Source organism: Aethina tumida, chromosome 5, assembly GCF_024364675.1.
Source record: "Aethina tumida isolate Nest 87 chromosome 5, icAetTumi1.1, whole genome shotgun sequence".
NCBI lineage: Eukaryota > Metazoa > Arthropoda > Insecta > Coleoptera > Nitidulidae > Aethina > Aethina tumida.
In genome coordinates this window covers 20,934,816-20,959,038 of record NC_065439.1, presented here as the reverse complement: position 1 = coordinate 20,959,038, position 24,223 = coordinate 20,934,816, and the positions used below count along the sequence as shown (strand labels likewise).

The window sequence follows — 24,223 nt, the reverse complement described above, 5'->3', positions numbered from 1 at the left end:
CTCCAAATTCATAGACTCTGAAATTACAATTTGTTTTTAACAGACAAAATATATTGAGAAAATTATGTTTTAGATATTATTAAATTTGACAAATATAAATAAACAAAATATATTTAAATAATGAAATTATTATTTAAATAATAATTGATATATTTTTATGTGATGAAATTATTATTTTATTGCTTTTTTATAAATTTTTCATGTCAATTTATGAAAAATTAACCTTGCATCAAAATATAAAACAACAAAAAGATAAATAATGTAAAATTTTAAAATATTTGAAAGCTTATTGTTGAAAAACAATAACAAATATTAAAATTTTCATATGAGTGTCTTCGAATTCACAGACTCAAAATCAACTTTTATTAAATAATCCGTTTTTAATTAATAATTAAATTTCCAAATTAATATTATCTGAAGTTACTATCAGTATGTATCAGATAAAAAAAAATTTTAAAATATTTCTGATTTAAATATTTTAAAATATTCAGTAAATTTAAATTTAATAACAATCACAATCTAAATAATAAAAGCATAATCTTTTTCCAAATATTTCATATTTATACCATATTTTATATAATCAAAATAAAATCATTTTATTATAAATTATTAAATATTATTTTTTTATTTGACATTTGTTACAAATATACAGCAAACAAAAATAAAAATTAATATCAACAATTTTTATAGAATTAATTGTGATTAAAATTTTTCTAATTTAAAGAATTTAATTAATTTATTTTTCACCTTTCCGATAATAATTACTATGTATACTCTGATAATAATCTGTACAAATTTCTGTTAATATCAGTTAACTTCAAAATTTTAATTTTCCATATTTCACAGTCCGCTAAATCATTTGTTAAAATCTCGACAATATAATGATTACAACGAAACACAGTAATCACTCAAAACAAGTTCGCTTTTGGTGGCGCGACGTCGAGCCGTTTCCTCTGTGATTAACCCGTTACACTTTAGAAAGTAATAAGCACGGAACTATTAATCAGCGAATACGAACATTTTTCATAATTAACCAGCAGAAAAATATTCGCACGACACCAATTTCTTACCAGACGAACAACTGGGATGAATCTAGAAAAAATCCAATTTTCAAAAAAAAAAAAAATCGCACCAAACGCTTACGTAGCAAACGGACGACGCGTACCGACGTCGCGGGACACGACCTTAGTGCAAGGGCGCCGTTTTAGCACTGCGACGCCGACGACGCTCCGGCGAACGCCGTTGCTCTGGACCACGCCGATCCGATGCGTAACTCTTGCGTTTTTAATGAGCTTACAGATAAATCGAGGGATAAGCTTGGTTTTCCCCGTTTTAATAAAGGAATACACAAAGGAAATATTATTATTAATAATAATAACACATCAACTTGAAGAAGTAATGTTTTTTTATATGAAACTAAAATTAAATAAATAATTAATACAGATACAAAATTTGGAAAAATAAATAATAAGAACACATAAATTTGTTTATTGACAAAAAAAAATAAAATATTAAATAAATAAATTATTGCAATAACAATAATACTAATAAATTCATTAATTTAAAATTTATTGTCATAAATAGTTTAATTATTGCAAAAATGTTACGTAAAAAATCTTGGTCCACATGTGAAAATATAAAATCCGATACAAAAGACAGGATCAGGACAAAGCGAACAACATGTTCCTATTTTCGACGTTCCGGAATTATTTTTTAATTATGTATGAGCTTCCGTGTTTTTCAATTCGGTCGGATATTGTTTATTTTTATAAATGCAATTCGTTTAACTAATATAGTTTATAAAATGTGAATTGATTTAATCAAATTTATAGGAATTTTTTTAATTTTTAATAATTTATATATTTTATTAAATAAACTAAATTTTAATCTAAAAATAGCTTTTTTATATTAATAAATTCATTTTATAAAGTGTAATCCTGCAAATTACTGTACTGTTAAATGGTTTTCAACATTTTTAATTAAAAGATTATTTTCATATATGTATAAATAAATATTTTTTTATGTAATTATCAAATTATTAACTATTATGATGATTAAATAAAAAACTCATAAAATTTATACGTAAAGAAATAAAGATTAAACTCAAATACTGTAATTACTTTTTTTATTTGATTATAAAAATTAGCATTTATTTTTTCGTTTTAATTATAATTAAAAAATACATTTCAAATATTTAGAATTTAACATATAAAAAGTAATCTAATTTTTACATTAAATATTTATTATCCAATTACTTTAAATTTTTTATTATTTGTTAATATTGTAAATATTTAGTTACGCGAACACATACATAATGTTTATGTATGTTATTACATTAATTTATGTTGGTTGCAAATTCTTTAAATAGCTATATTCATTTTCATTCCATTTTATATTATAATTAATGGATATTTATTTATGTTCACATGAATAGCTATTTACAACATGTATAGATTGTGTTTTATAGCTTTTGCCAAATAAAGCATTAAATAATACATTTATGTACTTTTGCTTCTGATTATTTACCATTTTGAACATATATTTTATATAATATTGTAATTGTCAAATGAAATGGTACAGAATCGGATAATTATCAATAGTTTTAAACAATTAATTAAATTCTCTTCACATAAAATTAAAGATAAAACGGCTGATATATTTAGTATTTTTTATTTTAAAATATTTTAAACATTAAATAAAATTTCAATTAATTGTAAAATATGACTACAATAATTCATTAAATTCGATTCATATATTATACTTATATAAATTTTGTCATTTTTGACAATTTTGAATTAATTTGACCATTTATTCAAAATAATGAGAATAATAGTCATAGATTTTGAATTTTCATTTAACAAACAAAATATTTTTAAATAAAAATATAATATAATTAAAAAAATGATATAACATCATATTTTATGTTTTAACCAATTGTTATATATTTTTTTTGTTTTACACGATTATTAATATACGAATAGATTTTAATGAATTAATTATTTTTTTTAATTATTATTATTTACATAGTTAAAATTTTAAGTATGTATTTTTAATAAAAAAAAATAATAATAAATATAATAATTAATGTTGAATTATTTAATATTTAAATTATTAATTATTTTTTAATTAATCAGTTTGTTAAAATATGACTAACATTTAGAATATATTTTTTAAGTAGAAAATAAATACTAATTAATAATAAATTTAATGATTGTGAATTTTTAAATCTTATTTATCTACTTATTTACAATTTAATTTTAAATACAAATTAAATAATAATTAATAGTAACATAAATAATCATTAATTTGTAATATTCTATAATCACCCTGCTTATTTTTTAATTTTAAACTATTTTTAATATATTATTTAATTTAATATTATATTATTATTAACATATATAATCATTATTCTCAATTATTATATTCCGATTTCATTAACTATAAGAAAAAAATAATAAATAAAACAAGTAATTATTAATTACTTAATAATTTTAATGCTATTATATTATTTTTAATTTTCTTATGTCATTTCTTTAATATTTAAGTTATTGTAATGTATATATTAAACAAAAATAAGTTGGTTTCAGTACAATTTAATATTAAATTTATAATTAATTATTATTTGTTTTATATTTTTTTATATATAAAAATCCATATTTTAATTGTTAATAAAATTTTAAACATTCTATTTATATATTAAAAATCGTTAAAAATGTGCATTTTATTAGAGCACATAATTTAAAAATTATTAATTATTATAATGATTATTATTTATAATTAATTATTTAAAAATGCTTATTTTAATTGTTTCATAAAACTAGATAACTATTAAAGATATCGTAAATTAAAAATTAGATAGACATATCAAATATCTCGTAAATTAAAAATTTAAAAATGCAATAGATTATTTCAGAATCTTGAAAAACTATTGATAATTGTAAATTGAGAGCAATTAATAATAACATAGAATTTTAAAATTTATGATTTATTATTATAGTTATAGTTATTTTTGGATGCATTATTTGCTCACCTTTCTAAAATTAATCAAAATAAGTATATTTCACATAACAAATTCTTTTGATATTAATTTATTCAAGTATTTTAATTTTTAAGTAATTTTAGCTGCTTTAATGTAAGATATATATCAAACATGCATAATTGCTTTTTAATACTAAACTTAAAGAGAATTTTATATTAAAAAGTACGTCCGGCCATATAAAAATATAAATAAATCTAATGAAAATGCATGACTATGTATTTAAATACATAGTTTTAACGTGGCACACATAAAATTTAAATCGTGCACTCGAGTATCAAATAAAATCGGGAACGTGCATACTTATTTATGATAAAACCTGACTTTCCCTCCAACAAAAATATTCAGAACTTTTAGACGCATTCGCAAATTTCCATGTCAAATATATTAATGTAATGAAATGCGATTTGAAATTCATAAGATTTACGTAGACATTCGCGACCCGGTCATAAACGTCAGACCAGGTGAAATTTCCGTAACAGTTCACGTTTTTACGGGGACATCTTCATGAATACCGTCCGAATTCATAACGCTGAGTGTTGCGATAAATAAACAAAGTTCGGTCGAAAAGGACGTTTTCCTTCGAAAATGTAATAAAAAAAAAATTGATCCCACCCCATTATTTCCGCTCCGGCAAAGCGACGGAGTAAATAACGAAAACCGAAATGGAAAAATGTACATCCGAGTGCGACATCAAAGTGAACACTAATTTGTACGTACCTCCAGTTTGAGTGATGCTCAATAATCGAAATAAGAAAACGATTTGCGTTGTCACAGCAACAATTTCAGCAGGAATTTAATTATAAAATAGGAAGTGTGTATTTTTAGCTTGTCCAGGAGTTTGGTGATTAAAAGTTCGGTGGGACAGTTTTAATTTTCACGCCAACGTAATTAAAACGGCGTGATTAATGGACTGTGCGAAACTTCACCTGGTTGTGGCAGTGTAAACAGGAAAGAAACGACGTTGTTGTGGTACAGCATAAAATTTAATAAACAATAAAATGCAACTAAAGAATACAAAATACAAAAATATTTTTTTTACTACATTTTTCTACTACTAAAAGTAGACTATATTTTTTAAATATTTCTTAATTATATCATATTTTACATTAATTTTACAAGATTTGTTAAATACACCAACTTAAAGTAAAAGGTAAGGCTAAAATAAATTTTATTTTGAACTAAATTTACCAGATTTGTTGATACCAACAAATAACTTACCAATGTTTTAAATACAATGCAGGAATAAAATAAATAGCCCAGTTAGAAAGAGCTTTAAAAAGCTTTCAAATAATGTATACACTTTAATATAATAAAAAATGTTAAAATATAATATAAAAATTTATTCAAATATATCACGAACCAAAAACATAAATTATGTTTATAAAAATGTAATTAAAATAACTTTCTTTCATTTCTTTAATTTTTCAATTTCACTCTTTTTGTAATTAATAGATTTATAATTATATATTAAGGTATTCAATTTTTATAATATTATTTGGAATTGATTTTATTTTGGATTAAACTTGATTTGTTGAAATCATCAATTGTAACTCATAAATGTTTTAAATACATTGCTGGAATAAAATAAGTAGTATAGTTATAAAGGATTTTAAAAAGATTTCAAATAATGTATACACTTTAATTTAATATAAAAATATTGAAATTTTACTTGGATTAAATTTTCCAAATTTTTTGAATACACCAACTCACTTTTAAATATAGAATGTAATAAGTAGAGGAGGTTTAAGAAGCTTTCATATAATGTATACACTTTAATAAAATACAAAAATATAATTTTTACCAGTTTAATAAAATTTAGCCAATGTATCACACCATAATTTAATTGTATATTATTCCATTACAGAAAATTAGGTAATTTGGCAATTTTCTGCACTTTTTCACCCAGAAAAAAAGCTAATTGCCATTTACCTAATAAAAATAAAAAAGTACGTTCATAAGACGAAAACCGTGTCGATTTCAGCTTTAATCATCGCGGTAAAACGGGGTTAAAGCACGTCTTAATGAATATGCATCTGGCATTATGGTAATCGGGGTGGAAAGGTGCACCTCGAAAGTCATTAATCGTCGTCGGCGGAACAACCCTGTTGCACCAACCTGCATCCGCGTCCTCGAAATTAGAAAATTAGTGCGACGTTACCCTAAGGCGAATATTAGAGAGACAATTTCATTTGATCTTAATGGTGGGCGGGAACGAAAGCGGAATCAGTTCACGTTGGAATCGGATGTTTCGTTGTAATTTTACCGTTTTGGTGCCCTGACTCCCGTGTCCGGCGACGACGAACAAACTGGAACGTGTGTAATTGTCTTTCCACTTCTGTTTCTTAATGCATGGGATTAGGTGGTTCTTTTACCTTTGTGTTGCAGAAAAAATATTATTTCAGACGGGGTTTTTTTCAGGTTTCAATTGGAAACGGTCTTTTATTCGCTTGGTTTAAGATTTAATGTCATAATAAAGTTCTTTATTGTCAACCGGAAATATAATAAAATTTATAAATACATTTACCTAGTTCTCCAAACAATCTTTTATAATAAAATTCTAAATAACATTTCACTTCAGTAATAAAATTTAAAATAGACTTTTTACAAGACTTTTGTCTAAATGACAGAAATATACTTTTAATTAATCAGCATTTTCATTTGAATCATATTTAAAAATTTTAAAAAATGTATTATATACTGTATTTGAAATTCTAGGTTAAAAGTAAATTCAAATATAGATATCGTTTAAATAAAATGTTTCAAATAGTTAAAAAAATAAAGATACTTTTATAAATAAGCTCTATTGATTTTTCTTGTATAAATGTGTAACAATATTTTTATTACTTAATAAAAATAAAATAATATTAGTCTGGAAATACAAAATAAAAAATATTTTCTTTGAAGTACAAACATTTTTCCAAATTATTAAGTTATAACATAAGTTTTAAAACACTTTTTAAACAAAATTGTATCTATTACACTAAAATACAATATAAACAAAATTTTATAAACAATTAGATATTTTTTATGATTCGCAGTCTTCTCCTAAACTTAATTATATATAAAAAATGATCTTTTGAAACAAAATGTTGCCTATTTTACAAAAATATAATATTAGAGTAAAATTTTATACTTTTTTATAAATAAGTCTTCTTTTAAATTTTACTAAGATATAAAAAATAAAATTTTTAAACAAAATTTTGTCTATTTGACAAAAATGTAATATTAAAACAAATTTATTATTATATTTATTTTTATGACTCAGTCTTCTTCTAAACTTTATAAAAATATATAAATAAAACTTTTGAAACAAAATTTTGTCTATTTGACAAAAATATAATATTAGAGTAAAATTTTATAGACAATTAGACATTTTTTATGATTCAGTCTTCTTCTTAACTTTACTAAGATATAAAAAATAAAATTTTTGAAACAAAATTTTGTTTATTTAACAAAATATAATATTAAAGTAAAATTTTATAAACAATTAGATATTGTTTATAATTCTTCTAAACTGTAGTAAGATATACAAAATCAAATTTTTGAAATAAAATTTGGTTTATTTGGCATAATATAATATTAAAGTAAAATTTTATAAACAATTAGATATTTGTTATTACTCACAGTCCTCTTCAAAATTTTGCTTAAAACTATAACTTAATATGATAATGATTATTAATTAATTCTTTACCTTTATATAATAAAAATATATTTAGATTATATATATTTTATTAGTATAATCATTAGCAATTATATGTTTAAAAATAAAATAAAATGCTTCAAGTAGTAAAAAAATATATTTATTTACTTTTCCTAAGATATATTTATTTACGTACACTATAAACAAAAAAATTAATGTGGAAATTCAAAATAAAAATACTTAATTTGAAGTACATTTTACTAAAATACTAAAAAATTGAAACAAAATTTTATCATGTGAGAAAAATATTTTTAATAATTCGTCTTTTAAACTTTACTTACAGTTGTAAAAAATAAACTTTACTTATTTAATCAATTCGATCTTTAGTTTATGTAATAAAAGAAATTATTTTAGATATAATATTTTTATAGAATTCAATTGAAAATAATCTTTTATTTAGTTGATTTAAGATTTAGTGATACAATAAAAATCTTTATTATCAATAGTAAAAATATAATTTTACTTATTATGTGATAGGAATTATTTATTATTGAATAAAATTCCACAAATGGCGAGAGTAACTGAATTGATCAAACATTGATGATTGAGATACGACTCACTGTTGGATAAATAATTTAATCACCTCGAAATGAAAAATTATTAATCTCAATCGGGCTTACTGTTTATTTAGGACTCCTTACTAAGTAATGTAAAAAATAAGATATTATTTAAGTGACTGGCTTAAATGAAAAAAATATTAATATGATTTCAGTGTTCCAAACATCAGAATTTCACTAACAATATGTGAAAAAAGTATATATTTTTACTTTTTTTTAATTTGAAGAAAGAAATTATCATATTAGGGCCGACGTCCTAAATAAAGATACTTTCCTTAAAGCACAAACGTTACTTTTATGTGTATTAGAAAACTTGTTGTTGAAGTGTCTTTGTTCTTGTGTGTTTTATCGTTATTTTCCAGACCTGAAAACTCGCCCTCCACTTGAAACTAATTAAGGTACATCAAACTGATTGGTTCCTAATTCCACGTATAATTAAGAGTTTTCGAAAGTTTCGACGGTTAATCCGTACGATTGGAAGGCAATTTGCACACAATCAACTTATCGAAATTGCATAAATTCCGCCAGCCGGTGTAATAAAATTAATTGTGCATTTATCGCAGCATCGACATAAGTAATAATGAGATATAATTCGAACCAGAAACATCGTTCATCGATTTTCTATTTAATAGGTATAAACCATATTTGCTTTGCACTCGGTTTAATTTAGTGTCCACGATCACGGTTTGTGTTGACTTTAATAAACTAATGGCAGAATTTCTGTTATTATTCAATTTAATCTTGGTCATTTCATTTACTTTCCGACTAGTACAAACAAACATTGCTCCGACCAGATAAACAAAAGAAACACCGCCTCCAGTGCGTTCATTATTTTCCGTTTGATCGAGATGCGGTCCGCCACCGGAGTGGGTAATTAGCACTTCCATAATGACGCATTCGATTTTCTCAATCCGTCTCCGCGTGTTTAACGCCTGTCCGTACGGCCATTAGTCCGAACCATGTTGACCGTGTACCGTGTCGGACACAATGCACGGCCTGGTAAACTCCCAAGCGGTGTGTATGTGTGTGTGTGGGATCGTGAGCTTCGTACCGATCTCATGCGAGAATTATCATGCTTAACGCAGCTTCGGCTACACTTCCCTAATAAGCCATTTCGGTTTAATCGGCGGAGCCACGCTAATTAGCCCCAGGCAAGACGCCAATGTCGCTAATTTTCCATCTGGGTATCCTCGACGTGACGCAACGCAACTCCGGTTGTAAACTTACAACACAAAAAATGTTTTAATGTTAATTGAATAATTTCTGTCTGATGTTGAAATAATTAAGTTAAACAAAATTATTTAATTATATTAAAATTTCTAAGTCGTTTAATTTTACATATTTATTATGTTTAAATAATCTAAATATTGTCTATATTCACTTTTATTTAAACGTGGTTGACAAGTTCTAAATAATTTTAGAGCATTTGAGGTTAACCACATTTTCAGGATTTTAAGAAAATGCATTTAAAATCTGTATTGTAATCCAATTAACTTCTTAGCGTATTTAATATTGGGTTGTGGTTTTCCGGAAAGCTCTACAAGATTAATTTATGATATAATTTGTCAGCGAAATGTTATTTTACTTTGTCACCAGTCACAGTTTTCTTTTTCATGTAAAATATTTCTTGACAGTGTACATATTTATAAAAGTTTATGTAAATTTAATATTGAAATTATTGGTATAATTAGGTGGCAAAATCAAGTCTGTAGAAATAATTTAAAAAATATTAACCTGTTTTTCTAAAAATTTTACAATATTAATTTATAATAAAATTTCTACATAAAATTCTATTTCATCATGTCATTAAATTAATTTAAAAATTAAATTTTTATTTACTCATAGTTTCATCAGAAATAAAATATAATTTTATAAAACATTGTCGATTTTTTATGCAATCAAAATTTTAGATATAATTCAATTTTATTTAATTTACAATATTAATGAATGATAAAATTTGTACTTTAAATATTATTTCATCATGTCATTAAATTAATTTATTACTTAAAATTTTTGAAACATTGCAAATTTTTTATCCAGTTTATTATTTAATTTTCCTTTTAAAATATCTCTCGAGAGTGAGTTAATTTTTAAATTATTTTTTGAGTAACAAAAATAATTAAGTTACTTATTCAATATTTTATGCTCCAGTTTTTACATGTTTTTTCTTTCAAGTTATTTATAATAAACAAAAATTTTATTTAAAAAATTAAAATTTTAGTTATACTGTCTTCCTGGAAATTTACAAAAAATCCAAAATTAATTAATGATAAAATTTCTGTACAAAATGTTATTTCATTATCTCATTAAATTAATTTATTAATTAAATTTTTATTTACTCATAGTTTTTTTAGAAATAAAATATTTTTTTTAAACATTTTTTATGAAATTTAATATTTATTTTACCTTTTAATATATTTCTTGACAATTTGAATTTTAGATGTTAATACATTTAATAATAAAAAAAATAATTTACTTATTTTAATGTTTAAAATATTTTATATTTAAGTTTTTACATACTTTTTTCTTTTAAGCAGACATATTTTATTTTTGTTGAATAAAAAACATAAATAATTATTTCTAATTAATAAATTATTATTCTATTATTATTATTAACATTTTTTATGTTTCTATTTTTTTATATTTTTCTTTTAAGTATACATATTTTTTTGTTGTTGAATAAATAAATGTAAATGATTTACATTTATTTTAATATTGTTGTTTTATCCACATATTATTTAAATTTGTTGGGGTATTTAAAAAAATAATAATTAATATACTTATTTTATGTTTTTAAAACATTTATTATACCTAAATCTTTATATATTTTTTCTTAGGAGAAGAAAAATGTATCCTTTTCATTCAGTTTAATGTTATTAATATGCATTTAAAATGTGTACTAAAAATGTAATTAAAATTTATAGTGAAAATCACAAATATCCGTTCGTTTTTAATGAATTATGAAAAGCAAACAAATAAGGAAATTAAAAATCCAGTACACGATAAGTAGTGTAATTAATATTTACTGTTAAAAATTTGAACTGCAATAAAAACGATTATATAAAAATGGCAATAAATTACGCTCAAATTATGTTAAACAAAGTCGAACAAAACTATAAACTAACATCTCGTGTTGATTTTATTTAGGCCGTAAAAAGCTATGAAATCTGTGTAAAGTGTGAAATTTTATATCCTTATGAACTGCAAAATGTTTCGAGATGTTTCCAGCAAAGTTAATTCCACACACACTTTACTTTGAAATGAGATACGAGCTTTATAACGATTAAAGAAAACTAGGCAAAAATGATGTTTGTTTGTTTCATATTAAATTTATTTATAATCAAATATATTGGTTACAAAATAAATATTTTACGTATTCACGTATTTTATAACATTTGATATTCCTCCGGCACCCCGGCCTTGTCTCTTTTAAAATCTTCTCATCCGTTTCACAATGCCGACACAAATCCAAAACCGATAAAACTCCTATTATTCGTATAAATCCAGGATGTGAAGTTACAGTAATCTGTGCAGCCTGGAAACCGTCTCGGAATGCATCCACCCTCGAATGTGCAGGAAATTCCTCGAGTGGCAAAGTTCAAAGTGGATATTGCCGTCGTTGGCAACACGCAGAGTTAACCGATGCGTTTTGACGATCGAATATTTACCGGAAAATGTCATAAGAACGTTGCGAAATCTGTTGCATCTGCGGCGTGAGTGGTAAAAAGGATAACCGGACCGGATATTATATCTAAATTGCAGATGTCTGGGCACTTTCATTTGCATATTCCGCTTGAAATATGTTAGCCCAGTTCTGCATTTGTATTTGTATTTGTTCCAGTACGTAAATAAGGAAAATTATACAAATGTATTTGGGACGACGGCGGTAGGTTTGTTGCGAAAGCGGTGCAGCGGAAACTAATTGTAATCGACGGGCTGGTTGGATACAGAATCAGATTGCTGATGAGCATGTTCGCTAAGTCGTATTAATCGCAATTTAAGCATGCTTATTAACATTTCAATCAATATTAATTGTTTGTATTAAATTATTTATTGTAAAAAATACAATAAAATATTTTCATCTAATTAAGTACTTTACAATTTATAACACATTTGTAAACAATATTTTTAAATTTATAATTTATTCGATAATACACCTTCTTCAAAAAAAGATTTTCATTAAATTTTATTCTCTAAATAAAAATTTTTATTAACCCCATAGTACCCCTCAATATTCAATTATTTTTAAAAATGAACAAAAATTCTAATGGATCATTAAATATAGTTTTATCCGAGGTTTTTTTAAGTTTTTATATCCAAATTAACATTTAAATTAAAAATTTCAATATAATGATTTAAATATTCTGTCAAATAATATTAAATATTAAAAAATCTCATTTAAAAAAAAAAACAAAACTAAATTGAACTAAAACTCAAAAAACCTTAATTACATTTAATTTGAAATTAATTATTTGTTAATTTGTTACATTTCATAATATTACTAATAAGTATAAATAATAAAATATTTATTTAATTGGAAACATTACTACAATATTTTAGATATTTCTTACGTTTTTAGTAATTTTTTGGGAATCCAGGAAGAATTAGAATTATTTATTTTCACTTTTTTAATGATTTTTCAGGAAATTAGTATTAGTAAAAAAATAAAAATCCATAAAGTTATTAAAGTGAAACTATGTAATTTATCAGTATGAATTTAATCGTATGGATTTTAATCCTATAGATTTTAATTGTATGAAAAATGATCGTATGGATTTTGATCGTATGCAAAATGATCGTATGGATTTTGATCCTATGGAAAATGATCGTATGGATTTTGATCGTATGGAAAATGATCGTATAGATTTTAATCGTATGGAAAATGATCATATTGATTTTGATCGTAGGGATTTTCATCGTATGGAAAATGATCATACAGATTTTAATCGTATGGAATTTGATCGTATGGAATTAGGTCACTTTATGGATTTTGATCCTATGGAAAATGATCGTATGGATTTTGATCGTATGGAAAATGATCGTATAGATTTTAATCGTATGGAAAATGATCGTATGGAAAATGATCCTATGGATTTTGATCGCAGGGATTTTCATCGTGTGGAAAATGATCGTACGGATTTTAATCGTATTGAAAATGATCGTATGGAATTTGATCGTATGGAATTAGGTCACTTTAGGTTTTTAGTAATTTCTCATATTTTTAATGAATTTTTGAGATTTTAGTAGTTTTTTACGTTTTTAGTAAATTTAGTAACTAAATTGTTCGACAGGACCGAAATTTCTTCCAATTTTGCTTTCACAATAAATTTATTTCACAATAATTTTCACATGAAATTTTTATAATTAAAAATTTTTTGGTTATAAAAGTGTAATAAACAGCTTGTTGGAAATAAATTTACTGTACTAAGTTGATATTGAAATATTTTTATCAATTTTTTACGGAAGTAGTAACAATTTCGACAATCATTGAACAACTTTAAATATAATGTAAGTCATACTTCAATAACTTACTATAAAATAAAGTTGATTTATCAAGACTTATTAAATAATCCAGTTAATTATCAAGTTCTGACAGCTACAATTTATTGCTACGTATAATACACAAAATGGTCCATCCATTGTCCCAATTTTTAAATGATCAATATATTATTAGAAGATAGAATAAGTTTTATTTTTCCCCAACTTTCTAGTAACTCTTTAGTTAGTTGGAAATAAATACAGTCGAACTTAAATACCTCGAAGTTGCCAGAAAATAAAATTTACTTATCAAGATTTATTAAATATTATAGTTGTTTTTAGTGTAAATTTAATTACAGTTGAATTACCATTTTTTTATTCACTATTAAAAAATACCCATTACTTAAAATTAAATTTATAAAATAAAAATGTAATTACAATTTGAAGAAATAAATATAATTTATAATACAGTATTTAAATTAAAGTTTAAAAACCTCGTTAACATCTAATTAATTATTATTTTTCTGTATAATTTAATTATCATAATTTAATCAGATATTCATTAAGTTCTTAAATTTCAATAAATATGATTATGTTTAGTTCCATTATAACTTATTTCTAACTTATTATTTTAAATTTATCAATTTATTATCAGTTCTGATCGTATCAATCAAAGTTTTTTATAAAGTTTTCAAATCGTATATGTAACAATATTATTACGTAAAATATGTATAGAAATGCAATTTCTGTATTTAATTGTAGAAATTTTTATAGAATTTTGCATATAAATTAAAAATTAAGAGATTTTATACATATTTAATATTTGCCTGTTTTAATCCCAATTTCCTTTTAATTCTGAATATATTTTATTTGATAATTTATTTTAACTTTTAACAAATTTAATTTATTTTTAATAAAATGAATTCTCTTGTCCACCAACACAGAGCCTAATTATTTAATAAATATAAAATAATTAAAAATACAAATTATTTAATAAAAATAATTATAAAATGTTCAAATTCATATAATGATTTCATTATTTCAGTAAGCCAGTTACAGTTATAAATATAAATTAATTGCTTTTTTCACTTTAATTCAGCCAATTTTTGATTAGTTATCAAAACGTTAAAAATGGCGAATGCGCATTATAATTTCAATTAGCACAAAATTTCATCAACTCGAAATTAAACATTAAACCCCCCAGTCGACATTCTCACGCCCATCTCGTTAGCCAAACGTGGAATATGGCATCGAATCGCCCGAAAACTATTGCCTCCAATTATGAAACGGCGTCGAAACGCCACGTACTTCGGCCAATTTTCTTTTCGGCAAACGAGATCGTTTCTCAAACTGCAAAACTCATTGCAAATTTACCCGCCACATGTTTCTCGTCCTGATATTTGTTTTTCCAGTGTTTTTACGGTTTTACTGCGACACTACTTACCGCCTTCGATATAGTTCAAAGACGATTTATCGTCCGGACATTTATTACGTCGTAACGCAGTTTTTCTGTGACTCAAAATTATTCCCGATATTTGCGACGCATCGTTCGACGGAGTCGGAGATAACAACACCGTTGTTAAAATCAATTTGGGTGCCGGATAATTATCCTCTCGAGTTCGACAGGTCCCCGAACTATTACATTATAATGCCTTTGACGTTAATTTTATTACGCCATTAAACGTGTGTGTGCGTGTGGGTGTGTATACTTAGCCCGGGCAATTTCTCAAAGCGAAATTGGTCCTGCGTATTTTGAAAATAACATTAATTATCTACAACATCAATTCGATAGTAGATTTTTAAAGAAAAATTCTTTACAGACCGACTCAAATCTCATGTTCCAAATTGCCTTTGGGTATTATCAGTAACTCAGGATCCGATAGAAAAAACTTACTTTTATTCCAACTATTCTATTTTTTTATTAATATAATTGATAAAATGTATTCATAATAACAAGCAAATTTTATTATTTTTTATTATATATACAAAAATTATATTTCTGCTCATATTTGGCATAGTCATTTTAATAATTGAGTATTTCTAAAATTCGACCAATAAAATTGCTATAAATTAATAAATTAAATACATATTTTGTTAGAAGCAAGGTATAATTATGTTTGTTAAAATTTTAGTTTAAATTAAATTTCAAATTAAAATAACAACTTAATGAAAACGAATTAAATTATGATAATTAAATTATGCATACCGAATAATTAATTAAACGTAAATAAGGTTTCTGAAATTTAATTTAAATGCCGCATTAAAAGTACTGAAAATTATATATTAAATAAATTTCTTCAAATTTTAATAATCTTTTTATATAAATTTAATTCTAAGTAAACAATTAAGGTTAAGACTTTCTCGACTGTAATTATTTTTCACACCATAAAAGACATTTTTATTAATATTTATTATGATAAGATGATATGTACTTTCAATAAATTCAAATATTTATTCAGAATTGAAAATTAAAAAACATTTTCAAGTTCAAATATTATTTTAATTTTTCAATAATTCATTATATTTAACGAAAAATATTTTTTATGAATATTTAGTATAACTTAAGTATTAAATCGTAATATTAAAACTTTTAATAATCATCATTATAATTTGCATAAAAAATTCTCTTAAAAACTATATTAAATAAACAATTACTTTTATTGTATTTCAGTAAAAAAAATAGATTATTAAAAATTTATAAAATTTAATAAAAACTTTTTTTATTAATATTTTGTATTATTTAACAAAATATTTATCATTACATAAAACTTTTTATTTAATTTAAACGAAGGATCTAAATCTTAAATTTTTTATTAATATTTTGTATATTTAACTTAACTAAAAAATTCCAAGATTCTAAAGATCTAAATTTAAGTAAAAATCTCTTAACAGTAAATTCAAATATTTAATACTACGTCAATTACAAAATATTTTCAATAATTCAATAAAAAGATTTAATATAATACTTTTTTATCAATAATTGACATAATTTAACAGAATATTTATATTTATCACCATCATAATTTGAAGGAAAAAATACTTTCTGGAACTAATTTAATAAATAACTATTATTATTCAATGTTTTCAAAAATATTTGGTATCAAAAATCTTTAAATTTTGAAGTATTTTTCAAATAAATAATTTAAGTTCCAATAAGAAATTTTTAGTCATTAAAATTATTAATTTACTAATTAAAATATTGATTTTTATTGAAACTATGAGATAACATTTTTATGAAAATATTCATAAAATTCCTTGCTCGGAGCAATTAAAAAATTTTTGAAACATTCTTCAGACTAAAAATTTACTTTCCAATAAAAATTTTTCAGTCGTATTAAAATGTTGAATGTCTTATTCAATAGAAAAATGTTGAAATTAATTCCTAAAAACAAGTCTAAAAAATCAGCTCTTAGTGTAATAAAATCTTTATAATATTGAAAATTTATTAATTTTTGAAGTATTTGTTGAATAAAAAATTTAATTTTAATATATTTTTTATTTTTCATTAATTCAATATGATAAATAATAATTAAATAATTGATTTTAAATAACTGAAATTTGCCTTCTAAATTTCTTTTTTGAATGCTTTAAAATATTAATTCTAATTTAGTGTTAAAATTAATGATGAGAACATCCGAATTAAAAATCACACATATTTTCTCATTTTTAAAAAAGCCGCCTAAATATAAATAATGAATGCTAACTGAAAAAAATGCACAAACAAGAAGTGGCGCTGAAAATGAAATTTTACAGGCATAAGTTAATTTGTACGGTTAAAAATTTTACTAAGAATTATTAGAACAAACGCGTGGTTCGGGAATTTTTAATGAATTCACGATTCGGCTGGAGGTGAAACAGGAAACGAAATTAATATTGTAATTTCCAGCAAAATTTCACGGGACGACAAACTTGCTTTATGTCGCAATAAATTAAATTTAATTTCCATTTTAATTAAAAACGTATCATTTACTCCCGGCACTAAAATCGAGTAGAACAATTGGATTTGCTACTTTGTCGTACCTGAAAATTACCATCGATCGACTTGTATGGGTCGGTTATTCACCAGCATATAAAATTAAATATTATAAATATTATTTCAACGTATTTAGATTGTTTAAAACGTTAATTGTTTTAATACGCATTATTAACAAGGCCAGTGATGTTTCTTATGGATGTTACAATTGCCCATTGATCTACAAATAATTGTTATTTTACTTATTATCATACATATTTGTATTCAGGACGCACGAATAAGTTTTAAATACAACATATAAAAATTAATTGTACACAGTCCATTTTTGGAATTCCTGTCTTTATCTGGGTCACTGATGTGTTTATGCACTCTGATTATGTACATAATTAATTAATATAATATAATATTAATTTAGTATTAATTGCTATTAAATTACTAATAGTATTAATATAGTAGTATAGTATTCCATCAGTTTAACAGAAACGAAAATTTAATTGACAGTAAAATCCGGTAAAATGAAAAGCTGATGGTAAATCTATCTCCTGTCATCAATCTTTCAGGGATTATCTTACTTAAGTACTTCAGAAAAATCAATCTTAGGAAAAAAACTAATAAATAACCCAACTGATATTTAAAAATATATACGTAAACTAATGATATTATAAATAGTATATAAAATAAAACTAAAATAAAATAATCAAATTAAATAAAAATTTAGAAAAAATTGTTTGTAATGAAATATATTAAATGAAAACATTAAGCCATTAAACATTAAATTAAATAAACTACAAATTGCACATAAAAAAATGTTGTCATAAACGAAAAATATGGAGTAATTTATTTAAAAAAGTATACTATAATTATGTGGAAAACTGTGAATGTTTGTTGTTGTAGTAATATATAGTAATGTGTGTATTTTTTTAAATCACATATTACATGTACAAATTTATATAATTATGTCACCTCTAACAAAATAAATATCTCTGTTATTGAACTAATTTTAAAAATGAAATTAAAACTGTGTATTTATATTAAAACAATGCAAAATTATTAAATATATTATATTATAAATACATAATAAACAAAAATTATGATTTTCCTATGCTTATTTAATAATACTTATTTACCTTTTCATTCAACTATTGAATATATTAAATGCGAATTTCATTTGTTGGCATAACGGAATGTTAAATAGGATAAACAAATTTAAACTAAAACCAAATTCCAATTAAAACGGATAAATTTTATTTATTTAAGTACTGTTATTTTATGTTTTAATTCAAATATAAATTTTACAATAATTTATTAAATAATTACATTACTTTTTAACATATTGACTAATAATTTTACTTATTCGAGATTATACCCAGTAGGAATTAAGAATAAGTTGAATTTGTTGAAAATCATAGTAATACTAAATAGGTAAAGCAATTTCAAGCTAAAATCAAATTAGAATTAAAAATCATAATTGTATTAATTGTAAATTACATATTTAATAATTTAATTTATATACAAAGTTCTAAATAATTTAATAAATATTTAAAAAAGTACCATGTTACACATTTTTATGTGTTATTTATAAGGAATTTATTTATATGAGAAACAACCTCAACAATCATTTCTTATTTTCCCAATAATCAATACATAAGACAATCATAGAGGAAAATATTAAAAAGAATCACGTATTAGACATCTGGAGACAGACGTACACGTTTCAGTAGTTTATATCAAATTAAGTGGGTTTGAACATAGAACATACTTCCACAAGTGCCAATACAGATTGATACGATGCGCTACATCACTTCCTCAATTACATCTGATATAATGGTAAATTCTTTTCCAGGAATTGAAAAATTAATAACATCCTTAGTTTTATCGGCGATGGCATCTTAAACGTATTCGCTTTTGTACAGATAACGCCAAACGGTTAATTTATTCAATTGCAACCCACCACAAACACTAATTACCATTGCATCTACACCATCGTTATTGTTCCCGTCATGTTGGGCTACTTTTAGCCCGTCCAAACTGATATGTACTAATTATATTTTAATTCTAGCACCGATCAATGTTCCCAATGCAAAGTTGCCAGGGAGACTATGGATTAAAAGTTTGCTTTGAGAAGATTTTATTGTTGCGGAATTTTTGCGTCCTGGGTGTTAGAAGTACACATTTTCAAATAGGGAAAAGTTCAATTTTTTTTAAATTAAGTATGAATAAAAAGTATCTTGTAAAAATTATGATATTTCTTAAAATATGTAATTTAAAATACATTTTTCGTCATATTCGACATTAGGCCGTTAAATAATTCGTTCATTTGATCATTAAACAATTTGGTCATTAGATACTTTGATCATTAGGTAATTTGCTATTTCGGTCATTTGATCATTAGATAATTTAGTTATATTGTCATTAGGCAGTTTGAGCGGAATTTTAGTAAATACATTATTTTTTGTAACATTTTTGTTGAATTTTTACGTTTTAATGATTTTTTCAGGATTTTAGTAATTTTTTATATTCATAGTGATTATAACGTTTTTATGTATTTTGGTAATTCAATCATTAAATAATTTAGTCATAAAAAATTTGGTAATTCGTTCATTAGAGAATTCGGTCATTTGGTCATTAGGTAATTCGGTCATTTGGTCATTAGGTAAATTCGGTCATTTGGTCATTAGGGAATTCGGTCATTTGTTCATTAGGTAAATTCGGTCATTTGGTCATTAGGTAATTTGATCATTAGGTAATACGGCCATTAGATAATTTAGATATATTGTCATTAAGCAGTTTGATCGGAATTTTAGCAAATACATTATTTTTTGTAACATTTTTGTTGTATTTTTACGTTTTAATGATTTTTACATTCATAGTGATTTTAACGTCTTTTTTGTATTTTGGTAATTCGATCATTAAATAATTTGGCCATAAAATAATTTGGTAATTCGTTTATTAGAGAATTCGGTCATTTGGTCATTAGGTAATTCGGTCATTTGGTCATTAGGTAAATTCGGTCATTTGGACATTAGGTAATTCGTTCATTTGGTCATTAGGTAAATTCGGTCATTTGGACATTAGGTAATTCGTTCATTTGGTCATTAGGTAAATTCAGTCATTTGGTCATTAGGTAATTCGGTCATTTGGTCATTAGGTAATTCGGTCATTTGGTCATTAGGTAAATTCGGTCATTTGGTCATTAGGGAATTCGGTCATTAGGTAATTCGGTCATTTGGTCATTAGGTAAATTCGGTCATTTGGTCATTAAGTAATTCGGTCATTAGGCAACTTCGGTCATTTTGGACATTAGGTAATTTGATCATAATTCGGTTCTTAGGTAATTTGGTCAATTGAATTGGACTGTTGACAATCATATGATTCAGACAATTATTTTTATTTTTTAACTAAAATAATATTCATTTACAAAACTCTGGTACCTTTTCCTTGTTTTCATCTCGTAAATGATGAACTTTCTTTATTTTATGTCCTGTTCTTTAATTTATATAAATAAAAATAATTATTTGACAGATTCATATGATTGTTCACAATTGTAACAATTTTACGATTGTCATAAAATATATAATTATATTTTAAAGTTTAGAAGAGCAACAGCCATCAGCAGCACCAAAGCTTTTGAGTAAATGTATGTGTTGCTTTTGCTATTGTAAATTTTATTGAATTTTACTTTATACTTTATGTTTCAAATCCATTATGAATAAAAAGAATTTGTTGTCACTTTCAAGCAGGTGCAGACAACTGGAAACGAAATTTATAAAATATGTTTACATGTGATAATAAATCTTAGTTTCTCCATTGAATTTCATGTACAAACTTTACATGTAAATTTTAAAATAAATAAACCTGATACAAGTTACGAAAAATTTGACATTTTCAATTTTTCAACCAAATTTATCTATCTGAAATTTGATTTAACACGTATATAATACATCAAAACAATAAATCACTTCTGGGGAAGTTAGTACCGTTCTCAACAGACCAATAACAAAGACAACACAATATATTTATTGAAAAAAATAAAGCCTTACAAAAATATATAATTTGTGGTGTTGAAACAAAGATTTTAATTTAATTATTTTAATGTTTTAATATATTTTAAGAAATATTTATAAAATAATATTAACATATGTTATATTATTAATAGTTAATCTAAATTTAAAAAAATATAAATATACAATTCACAAACTAAACAAAATGGTAATTAAAAAATTTAATTAGTTAAATTTTAAAAAATGATAAAAAATGAATAGATTTTTGAATAAATTAAAAATTACTAAACATATTTTAAAAATAATTGCTTTTAGTTCACACAATTTTGGAAAAATTAAAATTAATAAATTAAAAATAATAAAATATAGTTAAAATATAATTACAGATTAGAATTTGGTAAATTATATAATAATATAATATTTTTTACATTTCACATTGAATATTGAAGTATTTTAGCTTCAGGGCCAAGATCAAATAACGACTAAAACTCCAAGACGGCTGTGATAAAAAAGTCCCCGACACAATGTATTTGTCAAATTAAATCGATTTTCCAAACAAACAATATTCTCCGTCAAAGTAATCGTCCGCAATAACCAAAACGACTCGCACGATTTTCCATCGCCGACGTCGATTTCGTCGTCGTCGTCGTCGTGAAAAACCGCGTCAGACAATCAACTCGAGTGTGTAGTTTAAGTTCGACGTACAAATCCGTCCCCGTTTTTGCAGACGAAATCGTGCCCGAACCGTGTCTGGACGAGAATTCCTGCGGTCCTACCAGGTTAAACAGTTAATAACGGACACACACACACACAAGCGTTCACCCCCATTGTCGTGCAAACCGCTCGACAGCAAATAAGGGTCGTGTTATGTCCACGGACAACGCACGCCCCGGCCCGTTAAGCTCAAACAGTTCATCTCTTTAGAAATTAATTAAAGGTATTTGGCGATGGGACGGGGATCGATCGGGCATTTCGCAGTTTTAACCGGGCCACCACGGACCGTAAAAATTTCATCTATCTTGCATTATTCAATGCGTCGCAACGAATGTCTTCGTCGTATGCCTTGGAAAGTGCGAGATCCACTCTGTGCCTGGATAATATACTTTTTGTTGGGTAAAATATTACTGGTGATACATTTATCAGATGCTAATGCCACACATGGAGGCTTTTAAGCGAGCCGCCAACCTTTTTCTTTCGATCTGTTGGAAGGATTTCGGGATTTATGTTAGACTGGGGATTAACCCGGCATTTTGTCACAACAGCGGGATGCATTTAAGATGAGGTTTAAATAGTACTTTCGTTTTTGTTCACCAAATTATATTAATACACTCCAAATAGTTTCACAGAACCGACAAAACTATTTGAACAGACGTACAAAATATACAAAATAAAATAATTTAATTAAGCTTAATATTAATTTAAATTTTAAGGTCACACATTTAAGGTGTTTAAATTACTATTATTTATTATTATAAATGTAAAAATAAATAAGGAATAAATTAATACATCATAATAACTATTATTTGTTTTATTATAACAATCAACTAGAAAAATATTAAATATAAAAATATATTTTGACACAGTGACATTGACAACCCATTAACCATAGCTTACAAAATTTGATTATAGCAAACATCTTCAAGTCTATTCATCTGATTCCACCACAGACTCCGTTCCTTCAGTTTTTTCATCCAAATTCATACAAAAGATTTAAATTATTCCTGCTTATTATTTTTAGAAGGGAGAATACGTTTACTCTTAAATGTGATATACTAACTGATCGTATAACACATTTGATGAAATTATATTCAACTAGGATTTCAATGATGTTCAAACAGATTACAAATTTTATAGTTTCTAAAGAAAAATTAATAATCATAGAAACAATAGTTTTATATTGAAATATTTTTAATACTAAAAATAATCGAGTATCTAAAACTCATACAATATTATTGAAATTTTATATGTTAAATCTTAATTTTCTTTTAAACGAAGATATTTGACAACCCCTTTTTACTTAATTATTGTTATTATTTAAAAATAGTATATCTAGAACTCAAATTTTGTATAAAATGTTACCGTAAGTTCTCAAGACTAAATGGATTGTACATATTCACCCTCACAAAATTGTGTAATACTTATATTGTTACAAAGAAAAAATAATATATACAAATTTCTATGTTTTATACCATGCAATGTGCTAACATCCTCCAGTTAGTAAAACATTTTAAAATAAAACACTGTTTTATGTTAATATGGTTTGCTACTCTGAAGAATATTATCATATGGCTTGACATACTACTAGAGTTTTCCCTACACATCAATTTTCCCTTCATCTTAATTTTCTTTGAACCGATAAAAGTAATGTTAATTCTGACATGGTAAATTAATGAAATCTATTAATTTTTGCGGATGTCATTTTAACAGTCCAATTTTAATTAATTTGTGCTAAAATATTATAAAAGTGGCTACCTT

General features: G+C 24.2%; 1 protein-coding gene across 6 annotated transcripts in view; it reads right to left on the bottom strand.

The window, feature by feature from the left end:
* The window catches only part of LOC109605092 (diuretic hormone receptor-like), a 141,743-nt gene that overhangs the window by 109,478 nt on the left and 8,042 nt on the right, over positions 1–24,223 (bottom strand). Inside the window, exon 1 of one of the 6 annotated variants that reach the window (XM_049967849.1) lies at positions 1,071–1,167. The exons of 4 other annotated variants lie outside the window; for them this stretch is intronic. The gene's annotated coding sequence lies outside the window, so the exon portion shown is untranslated. Of the gene's footprint in view, positions 1–1,070; positions 1,168–24,223 lie in introns of those variants that run through there. One more of the 6 variants, XM_049967851.1, reaches the window with a different exon arrangement.